Raw genomic sequence first — 25,557 nt, 5'->3', positions numbered from 1 at the left:
GCAGACGTGTCATTGTTCAAAGTTGATAAAATAAAACCAACACAGCAAGTCTACGCGCAAAATAGGATAAACTTAACAGGCATAACAACCGAATCGGTATCAACATTAGCAACTACTAGCACTAATATAACATTCGGAAATGCTTCTATTAACCACACTTTTCATATCATTCCTGCAGAAATAGATATCACAGCGGATGGTATTTTGGGAAGAGATTTTTTCACTAAACATAGATGTGTTATAGATTATGAGCACTGGCTTTTAAATTTCAATTGTTACGGTGTTACAATCAGCCACCCTATTGAAGATAGTATCAATGATGGTTTCATATTGCCTCTACGCAGTGAGGTTATCCGAAAGATAAATTTGCCCGACCTCGTTGAAGACTCTATTGTCCTTGCGAGCGAAATATTACCAGGAGTATTTTGTGGCAACTCTGTGGTATCAAAACAAAACCAATATGTAAAATTTGTAAACACCACTGAAAGCAATGTGTATATTGAAAAAGATTCATTTAAACCACAGATTGACCCGCTGAAAAATTATATTCAGAAAAATTTAAAATTTAAAAGCACTAAAGCAAATGAATCTAAAATAAAAACATTATTGAGCAAAATCGATAGTCAGAATGTTCCTAAATATATAATCCCTCATTTAGAAAAAATATTATCCGAGTACCACGATATTTTCTGCACCGATAATGATCAAATCCCAATTAATAATTTTTACGAGCAATCGATACAATTGAAAGATAACGTACCATGTTACATTCCGAATTATAAGCAAATATATTCTCAAAGTGACGAGATAAAAAATCAGGTTGATAAAATGCTTAAAAATAACATAATAGAGCATTCGGTTTCTCCATATAATTCACCAATTTTATTGGTACCAAAAAAATCTGGAGATAACGAAAAAAAATGGAGATTGGTAGTAGACTACAGGCAGTTGAATAAAAAAATAATGCCTGATAAGTTCCCACTACCTAGAATCGATGATATATTAGACCAATTAGGAAGAGCAAAATATTTTACTACTTTGGACCTTATGTCCGGGTTTCACCAGATACCTTTACACAAGAACTCTAGAAAATATACTGCTTTCTCAACTTCTTCAGGCCATTATCAATTTACAAGACTCCCTTTTGGGCTGAATATAAGCCCTAATAGCTTTCAACGGATGATAACGATAGCAATGGCGGGACTTACTCCGGAGAGTGCTTTTGTTTACATAGATGATATTATTATAACGGGTTGCACAATGCAACATCATCTAGAAAACTTAATGAAAGTATTTAACAGGCTAAGAAATTATAACTTGAAGCTAAATCCAGAGAAATGTAAATTTTTCCAAAACAATGTAACCTATTTAGGTCACAAAATAACAGATAAAGGCATATATCCCGATGAGTCCAAGTTCGAAACGATAAAAAAAATACCCAGTACCAATAAATGTGGATGAAGTTAGAAGGTTTGTAGCGTTCTGCAATTACTATCGCAAGTTCGTTAAAAATTTTGCTGAATTGGTAAGACCGTTAAATAATTTACTAAAGAAAGGAGCTACATTCACGTGGTCTAATGAATGTCAGCATGCTTTCGACACTCTTAGAAGAAGCCTTGTATCACCTACTATATTACAGTACCCAAACTTTGAGAAAGAGTTTATCATTACTACTGATGCGTCCGATGTAGCATGTGGCGCTATCTTATCGCAGAAAACAGATGGTAATGACCTACCTATTGCATACGCGAGTAAAAGTTTTACTAAAGGAGAGAAATCTAAACCGACTATAGAAAAAGAGCTAACAGCAATACATTGGGCAGTAAATTATTTCAAACCTTATATTTTTGGAAAAAAGTTTAAAGTACGAACCGACCACAGACCATTGGTATATCTATTCAACATGAAAAATCCTACTTCAAAACTAACACGCATGAGGTTAGACCTGGAGGAATTTGATTTTGAAGTGGAATTTGTGCAAGGAAAAACGAACACAGGAGCTGACGCACTATCGAGAATTGTCATTGATTCAGACAAGTTGAAGCTTATGCAAAAGAATAATGCAAACGAAACAAATGATAAATCACTACTAGCAGTGAAAACAAGAGCAATGACAAGACTGAACAATTTCAAGCCTCCTCCAGAATTAAACGAAGATGAAAAAGATTCCATAACTAAACCTACACTTTGGCAAACAGAAAACCCAACAGAAGTAAACAAACTTTTGAAAATCCTGTCAAAAACAGAATATGGCAAAATCAAAATAACAGTTTTCAATAATAATTACAACAAGGAGTTAGGAAATACAACAATTCATTGTTATGAAGATGGAAGTCAGGCGCTAGAGTCTGCTCTTCTAAAAGTACAACAAATAGCAAAAGAATACAATCGTGACAAAATTGCAATTTCATTAGAAGATCCCCTATTCAGGCAATACTCTTTTTACACCATAAAGGAAATCGCAGATAATGCCATTTCCGGTTTAGAGATCATTGCTTTTATTCCACCAAAATGGATTTCAAAAAAGGAGGAAATAGCAAATATTTTAGAAAACTATCACATGTCACCTTCGGGAGGACATGTCGGACAGTATCGATTATACCTCAAAATTAGAGAAAAATATAAATGGAAGAATATGAAGGAAGAAATTAAAAATTACGTTAGAGGCTGCAAAGTATGCAAAGTGAACAAAATCGTAAGACATACAAAAGAAAAAAGTGCTGTTACGACTACACCTTTAAAGCCTTTCGAAGTAGTCTGTATAGACACAGTGGGTCCCTTGCCGAAAACCAATAAAAATCATAGATACATCGTTACAATGCAATGTGAACTCTCGAAATACATTGTTCTTATTCCAACAGAAAATAAAGAAGCGAACACGATAGCTAGGGCCATGGTTGAGAACTGCATATTAAAATACGGGAGGTTTCTTGAGATGAAATCGGATCAAGGCCTTGAATACAATAACGAGGTATTAAAAAAGGTAGCGGAGTTGCTGGGGATCAAGCAGACTTTTGCCACTGCCTATCACCCAGAAACCATAGGTTCCTTGGAAAGAAACCACAGAACACTCAATGAATACTTAAGAGCATTTACAAATGAGCATGGTGACAATTGGGATGATTGGCTAAAATTTTACGAATTTAATTATAACACAACACCTCATACAGATACGAACTATAGCCCATACGAATTAATATTTGGAAAAAAAGCAATTCTTCCCCAAGATTTATGCCATGGTAATATTGAACCAGTATACAATTATGATGCATATTTTAATGAAATTAAATTCAAATTGCAAAAATCAAACGAAATAGCGCGTAAAAATTTAATTGAGCAAAAAGAAAGAAGACAGATTAGAGCAAATAGTAATGTAAACCCCCTTATCTTAAAAATAGGAGATGCGGTTTATCTAAAAAACGAAAATAGAAAAAAATTAGATCCGATATACTTAGGACCGTACATAGTAGTAAAGTTAGATAATGTTAACTGTACAATAAAGAATACAAATACAAACAAACTAAGTACAGTGCATAAAAATAGATTAATTAAGGGATGAAAAGCATACGCTTTTCATTTCTAAAGGGGGGAGGTGTAGCGCCTGCAAGATAGGCAAAACGCGCGCAGAATAATTATAGCTAGCTAGGTTTAAATTATACACATATACACTTACACACATACACATAGTTAGATTTTTATTATGCATATATATATTTACACACATACATCTACAATTAAGGTTACACGTAGGATAGAATAGAATAGCATAAGATAGGAAATAGGAAATAGTAAAATAGGCGATAATTAGGATTAGCCAATGAGGAATAGGATTAAGGAATTTTGGCGCGAACGAGTGAGTATAAATTAAGGATAAGTTGAGGTTTAGGATGATTAACAAAAGTCCGATCTAAGAGGAAACGCTGCCCGAGTTAACATAGAAGAAATAAACTCCAAGTAACTACACAAATTCAAGCCACATTATTCTTTTGGGTAGTTAGAAGATTTCATATCACCACACAGGTATCAGTCCAGGTAAATAGACTTCTATGCAAAACTTTGGACAAAATTGTATTAAGAAGCTTTACACTCATCAATGTTGTTGGAGAGCCGTTTCTTAAACCAACCAAATATGATATTGCTCCTGTTATCACCTTAGCGACTCGACGTTGGTTAATATTCAGCGGTAATGTTTACTGCAGTTGAAAAATCTGGTCGGCCACAAAATTCTGCATTCTAATGAGTTTCGATGAGCTTTATTGCTGGCATGGTATATTATGATAATGCATTTAAATTTTATGCCACTTATCCAACCAAAATAAAGCTTGGCCAGTGAGCATTCGCACGGAAACTGTTGGAATGGTCGTCCTCAGTCGGTGTTGCTATTTATCATAAACGGAACACACCTTCCACGGCACCGCAACCGTCAATCGCGCCCCACACATGTGAGCCTTTCAATGCCGATTATCCTTTCTTTACATCGCACTGCTCAGCATCTTCCTTCTGGTCAGGCGTGATAAACTGCTTGTGGGAAAAGTCATAAACCGTGCTAAAATAATTCATTTTCGTGCATCGCTCGCGGACCGAAGGAAGGAGAGGAAAGATGGGTGTCCCAGCACAGGTCGTCGTCGCGTTTGGCGGTGTGGATTCCCAAGTGTTAGCAGAGGAATAAATTTATATCACGATCACTGCATTGTATCTCATCCGAGTGGCATTGCTGGTTTTGTTTTGTTGCTCGCGGAAGATCCAGTGCAATGATGCATGAGTTAGGTTGAATCGCGGTTGAAAAAAGACCTGTTGCTAAGTTTAGCGAATTGCCCCAAAACCCGAGGGTGTTTTCGTTCTGCCTATCGGAATAAAAGCTTCAATAACGAGTTGAATGCTAAATCAAGTCTCGAACACACTATCTCCAACGAAGTGGATGGGGTTATATGATAAGTTGTTTCAGTTACTTGCTCGTTCGGTCATTAATGTGCACAGTTTTGTCAGAATGTGGTTTTAATTGCCACTTTTACGACCACTCGTCTCAGATGGTGGTGTTGAGGCGGCAAGATAAAACCGCATGGATTTGGGGTAAAATTTGTCGATGTATTTTATGATGCATTTAAAGGTGAGCGAACCTCGACCATGATGCATTTGTCCACGGCACTGCTGCATGGCGGAATTAAAATGATCCATCAATTCTCTGTTTTCTGAAGTCACCGTACATCTCTCAACTTCAAGGTTGGAGCACAATTTTAGAAACAACCTGTACCGTCGCATGTCCTCCAACATTTACCCGTCCTTAACATGCCGTTGACGAAACATTGGCTCGCACCCTTTTGGGACACGCAACTGTACCGTTTTGTTTTGTATTCCGTCAGCGTTCGAGCGTTGGATTTGAATATTCGCGCAATCGATCGAGGCCGCATTGTAGCAGTTTGGCGCTACGCTCTATTTCAGATGGCTCTCGTGTTCGTGCACAGGCACGTGCTTCAACGCTGCCGGTGGGCACTCAATCGAGGTAAGATACGAAAGTTGCACCGTCCATTACAAGAATCGAGTAAACGTGAAAGAATCTTTTTTTTTTTTTCTTATTCACTATCCACCATCCTAACTTCATAGTAAGACGTGAATGCTCAAACTGGTGGCTCAATTCTTTGATCTCAAATCTGCCCTATGGTTCTGTGGCAGAAGAAGGAGCAGGTATGTCTGTTTGTAAATGGAAAGAAGTTGCATGGGCCTGTAAATGCCGGACAGCAAAACAATGCCGATTTCACGCGCACTGGATACGTGTAGGAGTGAATAAGATTGACATAATTCGAACACTAACGAGACAAGTTACTACTCACCTTCCCATCAGAGACAAGTTTGGAGCGTTCCTGACCTAGCTCAAACCATTCGGAGTGTGTAGGCGTCGCGCAAAGTAGCGAGAGTGCAGAAGAGATAAATCGGTTGTCTTGCCGGTGAACAATGTAGTAAACCGAGCAGCACCGATCCACGAACGAGTGTGGCAAACAAAGAGAGTACTAGAAAAGCGCGCAAAAACATTAAACGGCGCAACTTAACTGGAACGCAAGTAGAATGAAAGAATGGAGCAAAAGTGAGGAAAACTTGGCAACGGAACTAACCAATTTGAACTGTATCAAGGTTGGGTTGTTTTATAAGCGCTCCAGTTGAGTTGAAAGTGAAACTGCCCGAATGGTCAGATTGAAATGAAAACGAAGAAATGAGCGAGGGGAGAAACATGCAATGTAAACAAACAGCTGTAGGGTTTGCAACCAGCTAATTTGCCTTGGTGCGTAAGGTGTATCTTTAAAGTATGGATGGTTAGCAAGTGAGCACACACCGCATCCAATTACCAAACAGAATCACCTTAAAACATTACAATTTAGTAAAGCCAATTGCTTGCAACGGTGGGATAATGCAATTAGTTGATAACATATATTAATTCCCATCTTGTCGTCCCATGGTTTGTAGGACGATTGAAAATAAATACTGCTCAAATAACCAATCGTTTAAACGGCTAAGCTGGCCAAGCATTACATAAATTTTGCCAAAAGCAAACGAAATAGTTTATATAGATTGTTATAACTTTATATCAATAAGCAGCAACAACGCTGCAACGCAAATCATAATTCACGAAGCATCGATGAAAAATGCTGTCTAATAGACTCGATAGATTGTTGAAAACTATACAGAAAAGAAAAGAATGACACAACATATAATACCCTTCCATCAGAAATGTTAAGTATTGTTCAACTTTACGAAATGTCCTAAATGAAATATGACAAATTGGTCCAAAGTTCATTTCTCATGACAGTTGTTCCGGTAAATCCTAAGGGACTAGTGCAATTTTCCTATTACACAGCCTTGATTGATCCGATTCCGATTAGCCAAGTCAGATGTTGGATCGATCGAGGCTGGTAAAATAGACTGGGGTGGTGAACAATTCCATAGGAGCGATCCATTTGTCATCATCCAACTGCTCGGTTAAGCACACGAAAACGGAACAGGGCGTGAGATAAAGGTGACGGGAGCATCTATACAAAGAAGCATTACACTATTTGATGTGTATCTTGCTGCAATGTTTCGATGTATACCTCCAGAAAAATGTGAAATCAAAATTATGTTAAGCGTACAGGGGACAAAGCTCTGCATGCGACATCTTACGGTGGCGAACATGACAAAGCAAGTTAGCGTTCCGAGTTTTGGCCAAATTCCAAAGCCTTGCCAATGCTCTTTTGCTCTCATTTCATTTGGGATAGTACGTAAATGCCGAAACACGATTACGAATGTCACCATGTCATTCGTTGAGGTTTATTTGGCAAATTGCTTGTCATCGAGCATTTATTGCACGGGAACAGCCGTGGGATATAAAATACTTTCACAAAGCTTCAACGATGTGTTGCATTTAATTGCTGTTTTTGCATTCTTGCGTTCGACGCTTAATAATTTGTGAATAATTTCGTCTTTACGAGCCACTAGTCCTTATTATTCATCCAATAAACGCAAAATAGCAGACAGAGAAAAAGAAGGAAAGAGCGAAAAAAAATAAACAGAACACTATTCATCCATCCATCCATCCGGAAGAACAGTGTTGCAGTGCGAGATGGTGTTCAGCAAGCAGATCAGTGAGATCATCATAATCCCATCATGCTTGGCACGAGAGGGAAGGAGGAACTGCATTTTTATAGCCCGCGTGGCAGCCATCCGCGATGGAGTTTGATTTATTTGAGCCAGTTCTGTTCCGTTACCGGCTTGTAGCTCAACCGGGTGAAGTGGTAACATGCAAGGCAAAAAAACAAGTAAAAAAGGGCATCGTAGCACCTTAAAACGAGTGAACCTGTGTTCGGCCGTTTGCCCTCTAAATATCCGTACACATTTACGCAAAAGGTTGTAACAGGGTCGTCGATCGCAGAGGCTTTTCGTTGCTGTTCCAACTTGGAAGTGATGCCAACTGATGATGACTGGCGAAGAGTCAATCGACGGTTCGCCCCATACTCAAGTGCTACAGAAATCGCTTACACTAATACCTTCCCAAGATGCAATGACACATACTTAGCAGTCGAACTGTAGCAAAGGTACACACCGTGCACACGAGTTTGGAACGTGGTACGTCGAGATTCGCTGTAGTAGCTCTCGAGTAGAATCCCCTTGCCCTAGAGTGTTGGTGTATTAGTAGTGAGTACGCTTCGCTAGCGGGCCGGTGAATCACAAGATCTAATCTCACACCCTCGTGGTTTCTTTTCGTGAGAAACTATCGCGCTGAAAATCGTGTTTATTTCTTCATTACCGTATTATTATTCCCGTAGAACTGATCTCTTTTTCTATTCGTTTGATTGTATCCGGCTGCAGCGCTCTTTTAGTTTTTAGCGGCTGAATACGAGCAGGCGGAAGCTTCCCCGTATCGTCCGGGCACAAGAGAGCAGCCCCACCGGCAGTCATGTAGATGCCATTAGAACACAGGTATGCGGTCATCTTGTCTCGTTTTCGTCTCCAATACACACACGGGCAATCAGCAGTGTTGTGGAACGGGGCCGGATGCTGCACCCAGCGCAGCAGCAACGCGGAGGTGGAAAGAGAAGATCGTACTCTAAACGTTCCAAACCCGGCGCGACGGTGCTGGTCATGGATGTGATAGTTTAATTTTCCATTTCGTGCACACGGCGCAAATTAATAGTGCATTCATGTTCGTGCTATTCTACTTTGCAGTTGTCTCCACAACACACCGTCAGGATTTGTGGCCATTCGCGTGCAATACACCGTGGATGTGATAAGCGCAGCAGAGAATATGGCACAAATCCCATTCCAGTGACCGGCTGTCAGCGGTTTATCGCGATAAGGTCAATCTGTTACTGAGTGTACAGGTATTCGGGTAGGCAGGCATATTCTAGTGCATCGACAACGAAGGTGATGTTTGTAGTCGAACTCAAAGTGAGAACGTTCTGGGGTTTCGTTTCTTGAAGCACCTTTTCCGTTCCCATTCAATGCATTGTTTAACCTCGTTCGTCGTCTGACCTTCCGGTCGAAAGGTGTCCATTAGTGTCGCAGCGTGTCGCCCCTCCGGTAGGAACAATAGCGAGTGACTTTTCAATGATTTTTCTCATATCAACTAATCTAGATGAAGCGGGAAACTATCGCATTGTTGCGTCGCTGGCTGATGACACGTTGACAGCGCTGCTCTTAAAGATGCTTCATCGCAGGGAAGCTGAACACATCCGGTAGTGAAGGTTTCGTTTGTTTTATATCGTAACGTGTTCTACGCTCGTAGAATCTTGACAATTTTCCATTGAACCTATATCATTAGTTGACGATTTATAGGTACGGCAGTATGTACGTTTCACCAATGATAGTTATAATACTCAACTGAAAATCGATTACAAAGGAAATGTGTTGTAAAACAAGTGTTGATCTAGTATAATCTTTTCTGACTATGTATTTAAATATGTTACAATAATTACGAAAAGCGATACAAATTACACTTCCGATTACAATAACTAACACACTAGAACAGCAAAGACAATGCAAAGAACAGAACGTGCAAGTATCGTTGATGTTTGCGCAATAATAACAATGCCTGAGTAGTAGTATAATCCCACCTAACTTGGTATACAGATCATTTGGGCCTAGCGTTCGTTGAATACTGCCGAAATGAGAAATAAGCATAAACTGTTAAAAATATGGTGTGATTCGTTACGCCTGGCTTGCGTTAAAAGTGAATTTTAGAGCTTGAGCTCAAGCGCATCGTCTAAAGTGCGAGGTTTCACGTGGGTCTCGTCGAGATCAGCAGTGTAAGAAACAAATCTGAAGCAAAATTAGTAGGTGTGTCACTTGCTGGCAGCAATGCATCTATTGACCCAACAAAATAGATTGAAGGCAAAAGCACTCATTCGTTTGCATGCAACTAGTTCGGACGACCGGTGAGCCCATCGAATAGATTTGATGCCGAAGCACATCGTGAATGATCGCAACAGGTTGTGTGTCTGTCTCCACAGTTGTGCTACATCCAAGCATAACAATGGGCGCAATAAGAGAGTAGGAAGTAAACAAATGGTTGATATTTGTACATTAGCTCTATTAATTATGCAATTAACCTGCTATTGTTGAATGTAAATCAAATCGAAGAAAGAATGAAACGAAAGTGAAGCGATGAATCTAAGCAACCCGTGCCACTCCCTGGCATTAAATCGTGTATCCCATTTGTTCTGTCTACTGTAAGATGTGTAAGATCGGGTTAGTTGGGTGTGTATGCGGAACTGAGAGTCACTAATCGCATTGTGAGCAGGGTGGCATCAATCGAACCTTAATTAAATAATTGAACTAATTTTAGCACGCGAGCTTCACGCTCCAATCAGGCTGAATTCATGGCAGATGAATAAGATCCATTTATCATCCATCAATGTGCTGACAAAATGCATATCTTGTGGATGAGCCTTGAAGTTAAGTGTAGGGTACATCCGAATTCTAGCCTCGCAAAAGGTAGACCAGTTTTTTGCCAGATTGAGTATCACTCAAAATGGGGCAGGTAATCTAGTTCAATTTGTACCGGACTGAAAGGGGAATTTGATTGATCATAGTCCGACATGTAACAACAATAGTACATTTGATCTGACACAATTGAAGTATCATGGAGATCATTTTAACACACTGATGGAAATTGCTGTACAGTTTTCAGCACGGTTCAAACCACTAGACAAATGCGGCAGGGTTGCACTCGGGCATCTCTAGTACAACATCTTAGCATTGGTTGCAATCACGCTGCATGCACAGGAGTGGATTTGAAAGAAGGCCGTACTTGGCGGTAAAATGCAATTAACGAAGGCGCTTGCTGCTCAGCAACACGTCTGTTTGTCGGATACATCGTGTTAGAAATATCCGAATGCAACTATTTACCTTCCCATTCTCCGTAGAGCTGTTCTAATCTAAATAAATTGAAAACCTAATAATGGATTTCAAACAAAGACGACCCTTTAGTTCGTGTCTCGTGTGCACTGTTTTATGGTAAACAGAACAGTGCAAACAGCATTTCCTTTAGTTGGTTAGAGATTCTCATTGACAGTCTAGATGTTAAAAGCATCCTCTTCAAGTGCCGACAGGCAATGTTTCTTACCGCTACACAAGTCAACCATGTCTGTGAAGCACCTTCTAATGCATGCTACCGGTATCGAACTATCCTCTTGGCGACCGTATTCCATTGTGTATAAAATCGAACGGAGGAAATCTACAACTGCTGTACTCTGAATTTCAAGGTTCGACGAGTCCAACTGCTAATTAATCAAACGATATCTATTGCCTCATGTGAGAGATGGGAGTTTCACGGTAGTGAAGATTGCAAGAGAATTAATTTCATGCAATAGGTTGTATTAAATAGTTGTTCATAGTATAAACATAACTGACTGCTATTATTATTTATATAAAGCGGCAAAAGGTTATTCGTGACAAACTTTTTCAATTATGTGTACCCACGATAAAATTGGTAATTTTGATTTTTTTTTATTTGTTTCTTAATTATTTGTTTAAATATGCTCTATTTTAAAACAAATTCATCAAGATGAAGACAAATGCATCAAGATGCCTATTGCGTCGCTTATGTTCGATGTTACACAAATACATTGGCGAACTAAACACGGTTCAAAAACAGTCATCATAGATGCTTACCTTACACGAACATCCCTGGTTTGTACGCAAAGAATTGCTGCAAATCACTCACAAACAAAGTAGTACAGTACTAAGCTAAATTATAGGTTTCGGAACGAATTCGTTGGAACTGAGCGACATTGCATTACGAAGCATAGAAGGATGAACCATTTTCTAGTGGTGTAATGAGCACATAAGTCATTTTCCATTGCGTGTGCGACAGCCGCCGTTCAAGGCGTACCTGAAGATGATCTTTGCGGTTTCGTGTAATTGAAAATTGCGCACCCTCAGTAGAAATCGTTATTGTCATCAGTTATGTTCACAGTAGTTGTCGCGATAGGCTCCTCAAAGACAGCGAGGGAAAAGGGATTTCAACACCTCTTGGCGAACAGCGTAGAACAACGGTGTAGCGGTGAGCCGAAAGAGTACGATGAAAGGTGCGGTCTTGCTAGAGTAACCTTTATAACCAACACACCGCAAATAAACTATGATTTACAAGTAATTGAAAAATGAAACGACCAAATGTTTGCACAACCGGTGGCAAACCGTTGCCGTTTCAGTTAAACAAATGTGAGCTACAGCGGCTTCGGGCTACTCATAGACAGTATTGAAACAGATAATTGAAGGTCTGTTTGTACGTAAAATATGCGACGTGAAAGTAACAAATCGATCCGGTTTGCTCGAGTGACAATAATTTCAAATCTGTTATTTTTAATTGTTGGCATGTAGAAACATTTCGGCCACGCATCGTATTCCGTTTACAGTGGTTGCAGTTAACGGAACAATTGAAAACAGATAATTTTGCAATTGAAATCGAAAGGGAACCAAACAACACATCCGAAATAAATTATTTTTTCATTTGTGCTACTAAGCTCTGGCAACCACATCAAAACACGTAACTAACAGGCAATTAGCGGTTATTCCGTGGCGGACAGATACGGTCAAATGTTTCAATCATCCGAACGACCTTGATTGAGCGTTATGCATGAGGTGCGCCATTTTTAAAGAGTCCCAGTGGACTCCTTTACATTAACGTCTGTTTGTCTACAGCTGCATGGCAGCATGAATCCCGCCTCCCCCCACACCTCGTAAACGGAATATGTCTTTGATCGTTTCGAATGAAGACATCTACGTGCCGACAAGTGCTGTTGGTGAAATAACCACTACAAACTCTTGCATATTCAGCTATAGCTTGTCTTTAGTTGTCAAGTGTACAACATTTCCATTGTACGGGGTAATTCATAAGTTCGACAGCTTACGAAAATCTGTAGCTACTGAAGCGTAAGCGATCAATCGTTTTAGCGCAAAGAGAAGCATTTATTGATAGGCCGAATGTCAAGAGAGCGCGAGCGAGACTCAGTAGAAGTTCGTTGTCTAACTGCTCATTGAAATCATCCATGGAAGAAAAGCAAAAAACTCTTTGATTGACGCTGCTCTCTTTCGGGAATGTATAACGCTACATAAACGTTCAAAAATAACTAGTTTCTTGTTCTTGTTCTTGCCATACTTTGGTTTGTAAATACACATGGTTTTGTAAACACCATTGACACAGATTATATACCATGCCGTGGTATGACTATGACATTGTGAAGCGCGTAGGAAATGAAATTGTTTTTAAATCGGTACTACGAAATCAAACTACATTTGAACATTTCTGTAACGTTTTCGGACAGCTAACAAGTGTTGGGAAGAAATGAAGGGGTCCTCAGACCAACGGGGTGGCTACAGATGGACATTAGGGAAACCACTTGGGCGCAGATGGGGAAGCAAGAGTGTGACGAGACAAATACCGCTACAAAAAACATCAACATCTTTAACAATGCGTCTTGGGAACTCCGATTGAATGTGCTTGTTTGGTGGGCGGACAGCTATGTCTGTGGTACGTATTGGGGAAAAACATGATAATTACGACGAAAACTATTAAATCGTTACTCTCTTACCAAAGGTGTCAGCGTTGTTTTTGTGTACGATGGCCGAGATGGTATACATGCGTCTACCCATCCTGAAGCGCGTACGGTAAAGTTTTTTTTCCTAAGAGCGGTGTGTGATCTTCACCTTTCGCTCGCCTTTCTCTATAACTAGCTTGCTTCCGCTTTTACAACCACGACTTTGGCCTCTTCTTCGTTTTTGTTGTTTGACACGATGATCGGAGGGAGAATGTGGTACGATGTACGTTCGCATTTGATGACTTTTGTAGTGCTTGGTTTAATAACAAAAATCATCACTCAAATATCAGCGATGATCATTAACGTCGGTCAACGTTGGGATGGTGCACTCAAGGTTCATGCTCGAGTCGCCAATACGCCGCTTTGCGCCGAGTTGAAGGTGATAAATGCCGGACTTAATGTGACTGGGAATGGTTTATTTTCACAGGTCAAAGTTTTCCGAAGTTGAGATAAAAAAAATAGAGCTTGATCACAACGTTAGCTAGGACATTTTATAGCGTAACAACACCTGTTAGTTGTTGTATGATGTTCAAGCGCTAACTGCGATGAATAAAATATATGAATGCGCTAAAAACGAAACGGCAATGTTAAGTTAATATCCATTTGCTTTTGCTAAATACGTTTCCAGTCAAGAAAGTCGGCTACCGAAAGGCATGTGTTTCAGTGGTGCAGCAGACATATTGAGACTCATATACTGCTCTGACATGAACATAAAGCAAGATAAATTAAGTCGTTGGTCAACATAATATGTACGCACTTAACGAGAGTTTGCCGATACTTTTAAAGACTCTGAGTGACAGCATTCGTGTCATTATGCGCTGAACGCGATTGAGTTATCATCATCCTACATGTTTCCCAGATGTTAAGTATCAGTGGGCAAAGAAAAGGAAAGATATAGTGGACATCATTTATCTGGTCTTGTTACAATCATCCCAATGCTGCCAAAGAAATTGAGCGATAGTTCTGAGAAAGTGGAACAGAAAATAATGCAATGTTTTTAGTTTGTGAAGTGTTTGTGTTTATGTGCATTGCATATATGTATTAGGATATATTATTATTATTTATTTATTTATTATTATATATATATATATAATGATTGTCTAAAGTAAATGATGCCAATTAATTTTGTCCATGTAAAGAAAAATACAAAATAATCTACATTTCACGTAGCTACAATACATATATCAACGATACATTAATGGGTCAAATCATTCATGCTGTGCTCTCGACCTGTCAAGTAATGTTAAAATGATACATTTAAAGTGTATTTGATTTGCTGTTCCTTATAGTTCTAGCGGAATATAGATATGTATGACTTGTGTAATAAAAACAGTTAAATTCAGAATAAAACTTCTAAATGATTATTGCACAAAAAACCTATCTCTTCATTGTATTTTTTATTAGTTTGCACCTCAATCGTTGAGAGGATAAGTAACTGGTTGCATGTTTGCAAAATCGCTAACGGGTCGCGACGGGATTGAACTGACCGCGAAATATCGATGCCAAACGAGAGGCGGCGTCCGAATGAACGGCTTTCCCTTCCACAAAACATACCCCTAGCAGGTAGACTAATCGTACTCGGTCGATCTTCGTTTGGAGATCCTCAGAAACCAAAACCCGTACAATCAAACCGTGGGAACTAGATCATTCAAATTCTTGAACTCGATAATCGTTGACGATGATGATGGTGACTGCTTCTACTCGGGATATCGGTTTCCACCCACAATCGTGTACACGTGCTGGACAGAGAGTAAAACTGCAATTGTAACCACTGCAAGCGACCGGTGCAGCAAGAGGTAAAAAAGTAGACTGGAACATCTAGCAAGTCACCATTCCGTAAGAATGGAAACGAAGCATTCATCAACAACCTCGAAGGCGTACCGCATCGTCTAGCTTAGTTAAGGTAATGTACTGCAATCTTTCTTTCTCGATTAAAAAATTTCTATACAAGACGCAAGATGTGCAGCGCCAACTTGCAGTTTGCTTGTGAAAATGTGAGCGTGTGCGCAAAGACGGCAGAAGTGTGTGGAAAGACGAAAAAAACCTTTCTTTGTGCTTCGCCTTCCATGCACTACTAGTAAGGAGATTTATTTACAAGAAGCAGTACGTACAATAATCCATGAGCCCAACTTCGTTATGTCAAAAAAATAGTCATCAACGCTCGATCATCGTCAATCGGTGGAACTTTATCTACATCTACAGCCATAGTCGGTTGTTGATGGAACTTGTCGTCCATTTCCTGAGAGTATCTTGAAAGTGTAAGCTTACGCACGATATATTGAACTATTTTAATGCAATTAATAATAATACCATTGAAGGGGGGGGGGGGGGAGGGCACAGCTGCTGCCACTACTACTGATATATTTTGCATAACCTGACCGAACAGACGCCCTCGAATGTCCTCGTTTTGTGAGTTAAGCTAATTATCGAGCTGCATCATTGTACGTGCCTTTTTACGACAACTCCCTTATAGACAATCGTTTCACGAAGTCCCATGGCCTCCACCGTTGCTCCTCTACCTCAGGCATCTACAACATCTTCCTCCCGTTCTCGTGCCACCAGTTTGCACCGATATTTGCCACTTGCCATAAATTAATTCACAAAGTATAGCAATAAAAATCGCGCGCAACAGGCATGAAGATGAGCATGAGCTGCTCGCTAGTTGTTTGCATCCTCGTCGACCGGACCCATTGAGCGTTTGTGCGAACAGAAATAGCTGAACGATAGGTTACTGTGGCTGGAGACGTGCAGTATAATGTGAAACAAAAATACCATCAAACCGTACAGAAAATCAGTCGATCTCGAGATGAAAGAAAACCTTCACACGTCCGTGCCGGTCACGTTGAGTATGGCTAATTAAATTTTTACAATCTTGCCATATTTGAATACATGTTTGGAGCAGTACGAGCTGACGAATGGTAACTGAGTGCGAGTTGCAAGCGCAGCTCTAAATTTTGAAACGAAAAGGGTAGGATATAAGTTTTTTTAACGATGCAGAGTAAAAGTGATCGAAATCTCAAACAAAGTAGTATTTATTTCATCCCAATAATCCTACTTTTTACTGTAAGATTTTGTGTCGAATAAATGTGATGGATCAAGAAATGAAAGCGAGCGACTTCAACGATCCTTAAGCGTTGAACGCAGAAGCATCCGCTGTTGCAATGCTTAACTATCACGAACAATGAACTTATTTTTCAATTTCGATCAACAATGATCAGCATATGTCCTTCAGCGCAAAACCGAACCAAAGCGTGATTTTGCTGTGTTGAATCTGTGCCAGGCTGGAGGGGTATAATTTTATTTATATATTTATTTATCGATCGATACACTGCATGGTAAGCTTCGTCAGCAGCAGTAAGTGCATCACAACAACATGCGTATGGGTTCGCTAGTGAATAGCACACAGGATCTTCGTTGAGCGATCAATGCTGTCTACCGGGCCGAAGTTGTACGAGTCTGATGCGTCAGTGCCCACCGCATGCGGTGCATTACGCAGCACGCAACGTACAGTATGACAATAATTTATTGTTTATTATATTCACTGCAATGCAATGCAATACGCGAACGAAAAAAACGGGATGGGATGTAGGGACAAGTGGATCTGTTGGGTGGCCTCCGTTTAGCCTGTTTTACAATTTGACGATACTGACAGTTGGCGACAATCATAGTTCGGCAGATTCATTCACTTTGACAGCCACATCGCACACATAGCGAAATATAAAATATTCACTTCGGAGAACGAATTATCAATAAGCGTAAGTAGTTTTTTTTAAATAATGTTAGTCAAGGATGAAAGGTATAAGTGATCAAATACAAATCGCTCAAAGTTTGCACAATTGTTGGGAAATTGAAAAAGCGACACATAAACGATCTACATTCATTCGAACGTATACCCACCCTCATGTAATACAAATCGTGCATTTCATACGTTTTTTGCATACGTTTATAACGCCTCCGAAACAGTCTGTTAACTAAAATTCAGATCACATAATGATGACAATGGACGACTCCCGCATCGAGTGGGTATGATTTGTGGCTTGTGTCCATGATTCTGGGTCGACGGTAAGCACCTACCGGCAGATATCTGGATCACATCGTTGAATATAGGACACGTACGTTTATCGAACGTACGCCATGTTTATCGGACCACGATCCTCTTTCGTCCTTAGAGGACCTTCGTGAATGAAGATGGCCTGCATAACCAATAACTGATTGTTAGTTTGCAATTGCATCAATCTGATTTGTTCTTGAGAGCTCTCCGCAAGGTGTTATCGAGGTTGAGTAACATAAACTGAAAGAGGTAGTGGAAGCAAAGCTGTTCTAATAAATTTTATCGTCGCTACTACTATCGTCGCTAATACTCGATTTGCCCAATCTAAATCGGGTCGTGTCTTAATGACTAACCCAGAAGAAAAAATAAGAGCAATTAATGAACCATCTGGGCACAGGCATCACATTAAGTGGTTTGTCATTACGAATACGAATTGAAACGTCATAATGATGAGTGGTGCCTGCAATATGCCTTCTTCATTCGACCAGAAGGAACAGTGATTGACTGAAATTGTGCCGATTATAACAATTTGTTATGATGTCATGCATCGTTCTCCACAAGATTTACACTCCAATTTGCAATCAACCTTTTTGGATGGGCAATCCAATATCGATGATCACAGCAGCATACATGTTTTGAACGTTGTCATAGCACAAGCTATGAAATGATACTACTTCTTATGTGTACCATTTGGTGCAGGTAATTTGACATCTGAAGACATCATTCGATACGAAAGCTTGTGATCATAAGCATAATAAATTTACGTATTGAAACATTTTCACGAGTTAACTCAATTTTGGAACAATAATGCTGATCGAAATCGGGTGAATCAAGCGTGTCTGAGAGGCAATCCATGATCGTAGCATTTTGCGATCGTTTTTTTTCGGTTAGCTGGTGAATAACAACAAAAACATGGGCTATTTTATCTGCACAACGAGACGTCCCAGCACTGGCCTATCCCTCCGTCATGCAACGATCAGCATAAATCGGTGTTGCCGTTCATTTGCGCCGACAATTAGTGAAGATCAAGATCGAACATTGTCAGCGGGTGCAGGTGAGCGCGGAAAGTCTTAACGCATAGGATCGATCGGATTGATATAAAACCGGTTATTCGTTTCATTTTCGACGATTATTCATCAGAATCCACGGTTCTTTCAGTGTCTTCCTAGAGCAGTGAGCGCGAGCCGTTTCCCAGAATAATTTCATTACCGCATTCAACATCTCGTGGAAACCTTTTATATCAAGACCCTTTCTATGCCTTTGCTGTTCATCATTCACATCAAATTTTATGACTATTCAAAATACTTGTACGGTCAGTCGGATTGGGTTTGGTGCTTGGCCAACAAATCGAACTACCATATCAGAAACAATGTGGATTACGCGAGAAGCTCCAGAACGGTTGATGTGCCGACAAAGCTTCGAAACGGATCCTGAACTGTTGACCGGCTGCCGTTACGGAAAGGCATCATCCCTGGGAGGCTTTTGAGATTTTATTGCTCCAAATATAAGTTGTTTGGCAGCGACCGTGGCTGGGGACCTCCGCTTGGCAATTGATGCGATGCTAGAAGGCGGCATTCGCCTTTCATCTGCCGTGTCTCGCCGGGTGATGCTTGCAATAAAGCGCACGTCTGTTTCGTTTGGCTCCCCAGCTCCATTCCAGAAACGACATTGCTTACTAGTGTACTCGTGTGTGTTGTCATTCGTCGAAGGAAAGCTCATTTGTTTTGACTCGAATCAATTACGTTTTACGACATTCTCAGTTCACTTAGCCTTTTTGTTCAATTAACACGTTCGACTCGTCCTCATCTTGGGAGGATTGACGGATCAGATTGTATGTTGAACAGCAAGGGCCGCTCATGGTCATCTCGCAGTAAAGTGTAAGATTTTTTCTCCTTTGCCGCCACACACGCGTCTTTGCCAAGCGCACCTCTAACCTCTGTCATTTGGCTCGGTTTGGCTGTCCGGGTGGCATCGGTAAAATCGAAGCCGACGCCCTTCGGAATGTTGAAGCGACGCAAATTGATCCTACAGTGCAAAAGGTATATTGCAACGTTTGCCTCTTCGAGGTGGTAATAAAAATTAAACCGCGAAAAAACTCTCCCAGCTGATGGATCACGGTTTGTGATGAAGTGCGCACAAAAAGGTACTGCTCTAACTTTCTCTACGCAGATCGCCCCAATGCAATCTACCTACAAATGAAAAGGAGCGAAAAAGAGTGCGCCGCAATATAAGAAGGCAGTGTGTACTCTTTTGGAAGGACGAAAGCAAGTGTAACTGTTTCTTTGAGTAAAAAAACTCGATCAAATTTCCCCAAAACAAAGCAAACCAAGCCGATGAGCCCTTGAGTCACGATTTGGCACCTTGACGATGGATAATGTACGGATTGGTATAAAGGGAGTGTAAAGAAGCCGCATATGGATTGGGAAATGAAGTAATCTGAAATCAATCGAACCTACCACATTGACCATAATACGATGGCCACCCCGAGAAGCAGCCGTTAAGGCGGCATGTATAAATCAGTTGATTTTACCGCAATAAAACAAATATTTTGATTAATGATGTTGATTCATATTTCTCCATTCGGTGTATTCTGTTAAGAGTGTTGTGTCTATTAGCACAACATATGCTGACTGGCAGAAAGCCACATTACACGGTGGCAACTGGGGTTTTGAATCTTAATATAACAACTACGGTATTTTTATTTTTATTTTGCAATTAGATATGTGATAGAAAATATGGGCATGGTTTATTTAGCATTTGTTTTGTTTCAAAACATAAAAATGACTAAATATTCTAAATTCCTATTGAAACAAATTATGTACATATATAGTAGAATAAAGCAATTAAGTGACAGCGTGTTAAACTATTGCACCTGTGAATCATATAGGATACGGCACACCGTTTCCCTTCCAGGTGCTATATTGCTATAAATTAACTAAATCTCGATAGTGACTCCACCTATCATGGCCAGCAACACGAAGCTTCATGATCATGTAAGCACATTGCACACAGCAACCATACCGCTAGACTAGCGTAAATGAATCCCCAAGTGCTCGAGCTCGCGCTAACCGGAATAGAGGGAAAGGCGCAAAGCGTGCCAACATGTCCTCCGCGCGCTTGATGCCGAAGACCAGAAAAAACCGTGGGAAATAAACCTATTTAACGCCTCCGGCTTGCGACGGTGGCTTTCTTTTGTTCCGTGCTTGTAACCGTGGCGCGAAGATAGGAGGATCATTGCTGTCGTTTTTCCCGCAGCTCGTAAGCTAGCATTAATCGTTTCGTTCTCCCTTCCTCATTCACCGCTGGTATCGACTGTCATAGGGACACATGGAGGCAACTCAGTATCACTGCTCGTGATCGGATGGATGATCAGTACCGGTCCAGTTTAAGTTCTTTTTTATGTATGGCGTTTGTCTGTTATTTGCTAAAAAAAACTTTTTAAAAATCAAAGGGCTGATTTTATTTGTTGTTATTGCGTAATGTATTTATCAAGAGAAATCCAGAGAAAAATGAAATATAAACTTAAACGCAACAAAATTCGTTGCAACGCAAACAAAACAAAATTTGTGTCTATGCAAACATACACTTGCTTTCCTAGATGGCAAAGAAACGCCTATATTGCAAAGCACGTCTAACGAATTCGCCTGCAAAATGTATGCTATGGTTATGCATCAATCAAATAAGACACCATCTTATTCGTTGCACTCTGATGGGTGATTCCAATGCATACGAAGTGTTGGAATTGTAATTAAACGCGAAAAAAACAACGTTTAAAAATAAGAATCGTCCAAACGCAATCACAGAGCGTGCAAAAATAAGACAAGCTGTCAAAAAGTCAATTTTTTTGGCAAATAGTTTCCTGTCGAGTCTGTCTGGCTTGTGCCGCGCGCTGGAAGTCTGTGCATTTAATTTGAATGCATTTGCAGCGACACTCATTGGGCCACCGGTGTACCCTCGGTACAAGAAACCGGCGATGTAAGCATGAAAAATTATCATCAACCAACGATATGAATTAATAATGGCAATAATCAGCAAAATAAAGACAACCACTTAGTAGTGGCGTTTATGGGCGATGCGATCGCGATACGCCATGCAGAACAATTATTCGCGGTCTCAAATTCCGTCGTCGGACGTCTTTGTGTGCGTATGATGTTTGCGAGTGGCCAATGAGAACAATGAGGTGCAATTTTGCAATATCATTAATCGTCGCACGCCACCCAGCAGTTGCATCCCGCACGGATGCAGCGCGATCGCAATGCGAAAGGGTGGACACACGTACCGTATCTGTCAGATGAGTGGTTCGACCTAATGGATGTCTGCTTTGAGCCACTTTCCCCGTATGCTAGAAGAAGGGTAGTGGCGAGAGGCAAGAATGGCGAGTTCCGTCTGCATAGCCGTGACCGATTTCTGAGTGACTCCAGGTGCTGATTGTTATTCACTTGTGTAGTACAGGATAGGTGAATTGAGCTCTTTGTGTTTGCCTTTTTGTCACGATTTCAATCGCCGTGTGTGGAACGCTTTTTTTGTTGTGTTCTAGACTACTGAAAACGCTACTGTTGCAATTTCTTCTTATAAGTGTACACACAAATAGTGACGATAAAAAGATTGCTGATCGCTCCCTCCCCTCCTCCTACGCTTTATTGTGTTCTTTGCCTTTTTTCTCTCTATAAAAAGGCTAATGAGACAAGAAGCCAGAGCGAAGTGAGCGTCACAGGCTTCAACGTGTGCAATGCGTCTGTCACGGTTTATTGAGCATAATTAAAATGTAATTTAAAAACACATTCCACAACGCACGGCTTCTTTTGATATTTTTTGCAATAAAAAAGAAGACACATTATAGTGAAACGTAGAGGTCAATCTTATCATTTTTTTTGCCACACGAAGTACACGATGCAGCGCTTCTTCCTTCATCCATCGTATGCATTAATGATTCTGTTGCATCGTGAGGATTTCATGGTTCGGTAAATTTTGCGTGTTATACATTTTCAAACGAATTTGACGCGTGTTAGATTTAAGTTTAACAATCGGATATATTTTTTTTACACTGATTCTCTGACTCACCTTTATATTCTGCTGTGCGAGATGGGAGTTTGCTTAAAGCTCTAAGCAAATGCTTTATGCCGGATACGGTTTCTTTGGGGTGATGCGTTTTCAAATTACACTACTGATTTACGTTAAATGCACTTTGAATATCGTTGTATGCTGCACGTCGTTCAAATAATTTCACAATCACTTTTTTAAACGTGTATTTAGTATTTCATCTACCGATATCGTGCGAAACGTGTAGACTACAAACAACTCATTCTTTCGGTATAGTTTGCTTTGTAGATTTGACCGTTTAGTTATGTTTGGCGACAAATGAAACACATTCCTTTTGGGGCACTGTTAACTAACACACGAGAGGCAAGATGGAGGAGATCGATAATAATAATCTGTGCTGCCTGTTGTCATAATCAATTTTCGTCAACACGCCACGGGTCCATCTTTTTCTTTGATTTTGTACAGTATTCTTGAAGTAGTTCGAAGATTTAAGCCGACGGTTCAGCGTGCTGCTTGTTAAATGAAACAATTAACATTCGTTACACAAAAGCGAACCTTTAAATAAACCACTTTGCACCCGGGATCATTTGATCCTTTTTAACGGCTTCTCACTTTTGTTCGCGCTTTGAAATTTTGTGTTAGTGCTTAATCACGAAGATAAGGGATAGCATCAATAGTTCCGGACAATGTACGAAGGCATCAAATTTTGTCGGTTCCCACAGCTATAATGCGTGTGATTGAACTGTGCCACTTGTTAGACTTTTTGTCGTATGTATATTTTTAATTCGGTGCAATATAAGGTTTCTTTTTTGCGATTAATTTGACACAATTCGTCACTAATTCACTCGAACACTTGAAACATCACTATCAAATGGGCCAATGATAGCATCATGCGCACGCAGCATAACACTTCCACTGAGAAGCGGCGATAACAACTGACCAAACTGCACTGATCGAAACTGCACCGGAACTGCACACACTGCATTGGGGTGCGTCCATCCCTTCTCGGATCACACGAACAAATCTTTTAGAATACGAGCACGGCGACGACGATGACGAGAGGGTAAGGATCGTAACAGCGAAAGTAAAACGCTGCCGTGGTTGCTGCTAGGTCCGAATCGGTATCGCAAAGTACGACGGTTGTTCCAACAACGGCGGCAGCAACACTGACATGCGATCGTGAGCGCGCCCTGTCTGAGACTGGAAAACATCTCGGCTCAAAGTGCGGCCAAAGCTCTGCCTGCTGCTTCTAAAGGTGACTCGAGTTGGGTTACCTTTGAGTGTGTTGGTGTGTTGTGTGCGCGTGTGAGTTTAATACCTGAGTTTGTTCGGATGGTGCTGTTGCTGCAAACAGGGGAGGTTAGAGACTTTTCGCTGCGTGAGTTAAGAAAGCGGATCGTAACACGACGGCTGCTCGTACGGACTAAAGAAGGGGAAGTAATCGCACCAATCGTGATCAATCTTCACATACGTTAGCTAGCTTACACGTGCGCAATGGGGAGGAGTCTAACGCAAAACAGCTGGAGAAGCTTCGGCTATCGCTCTTCTAATGTAAGCTTTTACCTAGGATGAATACCTTTTTGTGTGTAATACATCTAATCGAACTAGTTTTTAAAATTCGTTCGTCATTACGGAAGTGAATGTGTACTAACGAACACAGCTACACGAACAGACATTTCACGCTGTCCTTAGCAGGAATCGTCACAAGCGCATTGATATTGATGTGTTCTGAGTACACAGGTACATCTAGTGCTGATATTTTTGCGGGCGTAATATTTTCCTTTCCCGTAATGTTTGCTCAGCCCGCTCATTTTCACTGGATTGTAATTGAACCACTTTTTTGTGCTTTGCTCTAGGGTGTCAGGTCATAAGCGGCTAAGAAACGCATAGCAAGCGAGCGGAGAGTGCACACGCTTTTATTACTTTATAGTTTGTTTTGGGTCTCGATGATTTTATTGAACGCCTTCTTTTCATGACAGGCCATACATAAAAAAGGCATCCGTCTGATCCTTACCTGTACTAAACCGGTACCGCTCAGGTTTTTTTTGCATTTCGCTTTTAGTTGATTGTTTCTGCTGGTTGAATGTTTGCCATTTTTTGAATCCCATCTTTTTGCATTGCCTTTTTGTGATTGGCATTCAAACAACCCGTGTCCTTGTGCGGAATGCCACGCAAGGACACGTCTGAGGTACGCATTTTTGCGATGGTTTTTCGGAGATTCTTTTTTCGGATCGGATAGTGTGGTATGGTTTGTCTACCTATGACGGGTTTTATTGATGGCTCCCAGACCAAGGGATTTGTCATGGTAAGAGTATTTTTTGGCTGGTTCATTTTTTATTAACATATTTACAATGAGAAATAGTTAGTTTTTGCAGTACGCTTTACATGTCATCGTATTTCTTATTCCGATTTAAATTTGTATATTAAAAAATCATTTATCTGAGAATAGTATGCAAAGCATGAGCAGATTTCAGTGCAAATGACTGTTTTTTTTAGATAAAATGCATGGCTTTATTTACAACGGTTTATAGTATAGTACAGCGTCGTGCAAATCGTTGAAAAAATGAAAGATAATTTGTAAAATCAAATAGTTTGTTTTTAATGCAAGAAAATGTTCCATAAAATTAATAACGCTTCGTCACTGACATAATGTAAAATGAGTTGAACGAAGGCGTGCTCAATGACTGTAAGAATTACCTGTTGATGAAAGGATTAGTGGAGTTACTTTTGAAAAGCAAACATAGGTATAACATCAGAATGACAGTTTGCGCATCACTTGAGACTGGGTCGTTATTTCAAATATTTACCAGTACGTGATTTGAAAGCAGGCATCTAAGATTCTGAAGCGTATCCCTAAGGTCATAAGAATTACAAAAGAGTAAATAGGTAAATAGGTACTCAAAA

At 40.3% G+C, this 25,557-nt stretch overlaps 1 protein-coding gene across 1 annotated transcript in view; it reads right to left on the bottom strand.

Moving 5' to 3' along the window:
* Positions 1-23,899, bottom strand: part of LOC121599533 (knirps-related protein-like) — a 31,524-nt gene extending 7,625 nt beyond the window's left edge. The window contains exon 1 of the mRNA XM_041927404.1: positions 22,675-23,899. The gene's annotated coding sequence lies outside the window, so the exon portion shown is untranslated. The remainder of the gene's footprint in view (positions 1-22,674) is intronic.
* Positions 23,900-25,557: the final 1,658 nt, after the last annotated feature.

Source organism: Anopheles merus, chromosome 3L, assembly GCF_017562075.2.
Source record: "Anopheles merus strain MAF chromosome 3L, AmerM5.1, whole genome shotgun sequence".
NCBI lineage: Eukaryota > Metazoa > Arthropoda > Insecta > Diptera > Culicidae > Anopheles > Anopheles merus.
The sequence above is the reverse complement of the archived record's forward strand: the minus strand, read 5'-3'. Positions and strand labels throughout refer to the sequence as shown.